The sequence below is a fragment of the Hyalella azteca genome, unplaced genomic scaffold, assembly GCF_000764305.2.
Source record: "Hyalella azteca isolate HAZT.00-mixed unplaced genomic scaffold, Hazt_2.0.2 contig12786, whole genome shotgun sequence".
Taxonomy (NCBI): domain Eukaryota; kingdom Metazoa; phylum Arthropoda; class Malacostraca; order Amphipoda; family Hyalellidae; genus Hyalella; species Hyalella azteca.
In genome coordinates this window covers 48,925-55,083 of record NW_025942733.1, presented here as the reverse complement: position 1 = coordinate 55,083, position 6,159 = coordinate 48,925, and positions in this window count along the sequence as shown.

Genomic DNA, 6,159 nt, shown 5'->3' with positions numbered 1-6,159 from the left:
CTCTGTATAATTGAACTGTATCATCTGTAAACTGTTTATCATTGAATCCTTCAAGCTATTGTAGAAGTGTTTAATAATTATTATTATTGAATAATACTTAATAATTGAATATTGCTTATAGCTTGGTACTCCTATTTTAATTATTTTTATTTTTTATTTTATTTAATATTTTCGTTAAAATATTAAAATTAATCGAGATCCCGTACGGTATATCTATTTATTTAATTTTTTTTCAATTTTAAAAATTAATAGATATTTTAAAGGATCGATGATCCTTTATACTACAAAGGATCGAATATTTTTTTACTCCCGACACTGTAAAAAAATGTGGGAGTTTTTGTCTAAATAGTGGTGAACTTTCTGCCTTTATGTGAGTCATCCTGACTCATTTTGGCCCAGTAACATGGCGTATCTGTGCTACGTGCTGTGGGTAAGTGTGTTACAATTTGGACAATTTGAGCCATTTTTTTCTCTAAGGGCACGCATTAATTTTTTATTAATAAACGGATTAAAATTTCTCTAACTGCATGAATTTTTTTCCTATTAAACATTTCCTTCAATTAAAAATTTATTTTTTCCTCCTAACTGCATGCATTAAATTTTTTATTATTAAACAGCTCCTTCAAATTAAAATTAATTTTTTTACTTCTTCCTAACATTTTTTATGTAAAAATTTTGATTAAAAACTAATGGACGCGTCAGTTTGACATACTTCCCCTCCATTATATCCCCGTATTTATAACAATAATGACTCGCACAATTTGTAAAAAGCTTGATCAAAATACAAGTGTACTAACAATTTAATATACGAGGTTCAATATATTATAAATATTTATCCATTGAACTGCATGAATTTTTTTTTCCCTATTAAACATCTCCTTCAAATTAAAAATTAATATTTATCTTGCTTTTTCCTAACATTTTTTTGTAAAAATTTTGAGTAAAAACTAATTGAACGTTTTAGTTTGAGTCACTTTCTCTCCATAACCGGTGCTTTCTCCTCGTATTTATTACAATATTTTTTTAATGTATTGTATACATTAAAAAATGTATTAATTATTAGTATTAGTGTAGATTAATTTAATATTAATCTATTGCATAGGTAAAATATTTAATTAATTGTTCTCACTATTTGTAAACAGGGGGATAAAAATATGAGTTCTAACACTTAACTATACGATATTTAATATAATAATAATATATCCATTATTTATTTAGTCAATATTATTTATTATATATATTCTATTATTTATTATATTATTTATTATATTATTATTATATTATTTAGTCAATAGACCGATTGAATAGCTAAAGCTTATGTCCCTTGTGGTGCTCCAAGTTCTGATAAGATTGTTATCATTTGAATTATTGTTATCATACACAAAAAGATTGTTATCATTTAAATTGTTGTTATAGTCCACAAAATGATTCTTATCATTTAAATTGTTGTTATAGTCCACAAAATGATTGTTATCATTTAAATTCTTGTTATCATACACAAAATGTTTGTTATCACTTAAATTCTTGTTATCATACACAAAATGTTTGTTATCACTTAAATTCTTGTTATCATTGCATTATTCGGCATGATGTGGAGTTCAACATAAACATGAAATGTTTATGTGAATTCACATTAGGTAAGTCGGGGTATGTTGGCATAACATTGGGCATGTATGTGGAGGGCGGGTGGGAAAAATTGAAATTTTTATACTTTATTAAAATTTATTTTATAATTGAAAATTTTAACGGAAGCGAGCTGGTAAAACATATTCAATATTTATATGACACACAAAAATAATTATTGAATTCTAGGCAAAAATTTTAGGGTAATTTTTCAAATTTAGGCTAAAATTTTGGGGTAATTTTTCAAGTTGATGCTAAAAATTTACGGTAATTTTTCAAATTTAGGGTAAAATTTTGGGTTAATTTTTCGAGTTGAGGCTAAAATTGTAGGGTAATTTTTCAAGTTTAGGCTAAAATTTTTGGGTAATTTTTCAAGTTCAGGCTAAAATTTTGGGGTAATTTTTCGAGTTGATGCTACAAATTTACGGTAATTTTACAAGTTGAGGCTAATATTTTGGGGTAATTTTTCGTGTTTAAGCTAAAATTTTAGGTTAATTTTTCAAATTTAGGCTAAAATTTTAGGTTAATTTTTCAAATTTAGGGTAAAATTGTAAGGTAATTTTCCAAGTTTAGGCTAAAATTTAGGGTAATTTTTCAAGTCTCAAGGTATCTTTACAAGAAATTACTAAATTTATTTCACATCATTTATCATCTCGACAGAAACAATTGCGAAGATTTACAATACCAATTCATGATGAAAAAAATTTAATTACAAACGAACAAAGTTCAATAATCAATACAGCAGCAGCCATATGTACTGTACTTCACGTATATATCAGTTACAATGAATAAATCACCGAAATTTAAAATTTTCAACAATAATCGGCAAATTCTCAGTTGTAGAATGTCATTATAAACAAATTATGAATACATTGGATATTCGCACGATGTCCATTCGACAATATTAGTTATTGTTATCATTTTTAGCGCGTTTTCTCATTTATGGAAAAAATGCACTAATGTGCTCGCCATGTCCGTCTGTCCGTCCGTCCGTCTGTCCGTCCGTCCGTCTGTCCGTCCGTCCGTCTGTCTGTCCGTCCGTCTGTCTGTCCGTCAGTCTGTCCGTCTGTCCGTGACCTCAAGTTTTCATCGACGAGAAAATGCGCTCTCTGTCACTCACTGCAGTGAGTACTGAGTTATATTTTTTAATAATTATTATTTTTATAATTATTATTTTTTATAATTGTATTTTTTTATATTGCAAAACCATTCCTGATACCACCAAAGCTTGACCAGCCACCGCGTATCTCGCGTTGAAAAAGATAATCTTCAATAAACGGTTTTTCAACATAATTTATTTGCAATAAACGTTTTTTTAATTAAATCAACTAACTATCAACGTTTGTTTAACACAAGCAACTGGATATCAATGTTTTTTTTTTTCAACTAAATCAACTAACGATAAACGTTTTTTCAATATAATCAACTAAAAATCAATGTTTTTTAACACAAATCAACTAGAAATTAATGTTTTTTTTTCAATGAAATCAACTCACAATCAACGTTTTTTCAACGAAATCAACTAGCAATAAACGATTTTCAAAGAAATCAATTCGTAATAAACGGTTTTTTCACGAAATCAACTAAGAATAAAATGTTTACAACAAAATCAGTTCGTAATAAACTTTTTTTAAACGAAATCAAATCACAATAAACGGGTTTTCAACATAATCAATTCTTAATAAACGTTTTTTTCAACGAAATCAATTCGTAATGAAAGTTTTTTTAACACAATCAATTCGTAATCAACGTTTTTTCGACGAAATCCAGTAACAATAAAATGTTTTCAACATAATCAATTCTTAATAAACGGTTTTTCAACAAAATCAATTCGTAATAATCGTTTTTTCAACGATCTATTCGCAATAAAAGTTTTTTCATTGAAACCTATTAGTAATAAACGTTTTTTAAGCGAAATCAACTATCAATAAACAGTTTTCAACATCATTTGCCCTATAAATGAAATTTTTACTTATATACTAGAGAAGTTCTATGACATTTCCTAGTCCAAGAGAATAGTTCATTGTAAATAGTCTAGGCGGAAAATATCTATAGTTTCTCTATATATTTTACTAGAGGTAAATAGAGTGTAAAACTAACCCATAATAGGGAGGTAAATGGGCATTACTTAATGGGGAGACGCCATGTTAATGGGAAATTCCCGTTAATGGGGTAATGGTGAAACGCACAGTTAATGGGGTTAATGGGGGACTCGCAGTTAATGGGAAATTCCAGTTAATTTGGTAATGGGGAGACGCCAGCTTAATGGGATAATGGGGGACGTGCTTTTAACGAGAAATTCAACTTAATGGGTGGAATAATGGGGGAGACGCCAGATAATGGGAAATTCCAGTTAATGGCCTAATGGGGAGGCACCCAGTTAATGGGATCTTCTGTTAATTGGTAAACATAGAACATGTGTAATGGGGCCTAGTGTAATTCCATTAGTGGTATTCAAGGTTCCATTAATAATGGATGCTATATTCTTGTTTGTATTAAATTATTCCATTAAAAATGGGAATTTGATTCACTATTAATGGAATAGGCAGGCTGGGGTACAGGGGTGAAGGCCTGTGTGGGCGCTGTGTGAACACATGTATAGTTTACACAACTTATTGTACAATACATTGATATCCCAACAATACATATTGTGTGTGCTACGGAAATACTGAGACCAAACATTTCACTCAAAATTCCGGACAAATCAATACAAAAAATTTTCAAAATTTCATATTCGTTTGCTGTTAATTTATACATTTTGCACATTTTCCACCGTATTTTTTTCAATGTCAATACTCGCTTCATATTTAATAAACTTCTGTCTATGGAAAAATTGACGGTAGATCACCGTAGACAGTAGATAGACGGTAGATCACCGTAGACGGTAGAAAACCGTTGACGGTAGATCACCGTAGACGGTAGATCACCGTTGACGGTAGATCACCGTAGACAGTAGATCAACGTAGACGGTAGATCGCCATAGACGGTAAAGCACGGTGGATCACCATAGACGGCAGATCACCATAGACGGCAGATCACCGTAGACGGTAGATCATTGTAGACAGTAGATCACCGTAGACAGCAGATAGACGGTAGATCATCGTAGACGGTAGATCACCGCAGACGGTAGATCACCGTAGACGGTAGATCCCCGTAGACGGTAGATCACCGTAGACGGTAGATCACCGCAGATGGTAGAGCACCGTAGACAGTAGATCACCGTAGACAGTAGAGAGACGGTAGATAGTCTATTTTACAGCCGTACAGCTAACACCCAAGTTCACACACTCTGCTAAGTTGACATCGCTACGCGGGTAAAGTTGGTCCGTTACTTACGCTAGAAAGTAAAGTTCCTTCAAGTCTTTGCTATAACTTAATTACTTGACCCACATTCTACTCTTGACCCACATTCTACTCTTGACCCACATTCTACTCTTGACCCACATTCTACTCTTGACCCACATTCTACTCTTGACCCCTGTCTCTTATACACATCTAGATGTGTATAAGAGACAGGTCTATGCCTTCACTTGGAGTGTCTAGGCCTTCCCTTGGTGTATCTAGGCCTACACTTGGAGTGTCTAGGCCTACACTTGGAGTGTCTAGGCCTTCACTTGGTGTATCTAGGCCTACACTTGGAGTGTCTAGGCCTTCACTTGGTGTATCTAGGCCTACACTTGGAGTATCTAGGCCTTCACTAGGTGAATCTAGGCCTACACTTGGAGAATGAATGGTCATCTGGTCCAAATAGCGGCACAACGTATAAATCTACAACATTGTAAAAACGGTCAAAAGATGCACGAAAAAAAAAACACATTAGCAAATATCCATAGTTTTGGGTTCACAAGGAAAACATGTCCAAAACACAGTTCATATATGGTAGTATAACATGATTTAGGCTCATAAAACATTAAGCGATGAGCATAAATTGAACATGAAGCACATTGTGAACATGCTGGACCACATGCAACATGAACATGATATGTGCAGCAACACTTTGTCACGCCATTACAAGGCAGGTCCCTACATATCACTGTATCACCTGTATCAAACATGTCCATTAGTCGCACATGAAGCAGGTTTTCAAACTATGCATGCGTCCGGTGGTGAATATAAAGGATGAATATCCTGACGTATATATTTTGTAAATAAGCTTAACCCAATTGACTAAGTGGGTAAGGGATAAGTTAAGACATTTCTGTCTATCTTAGACTAAACCCTATACCGCCTGACATGAGTAACCGGAGCAATATTGTCGCAAGCCTACTTCCCAAAAAGGATACGTTCTAGTGAGCGCAAAATGACTTGCACTGATGGTTGCCGCCACGTACGACAACTATTCTACTCTTGACCCACATTCTACTCTTGACCCACATTCTACTCTTGACCCACATTCTACTCTTGACCCACATTCTACTCTTGACCCACATTATGTACTCATCAAAGAAAGCTCTTAATAGCAATATTAAAATTTCACATCTGGCAACATTTCTACATCGTTCATTTAGCCTAACAATATTTAAAGCATAAATAATT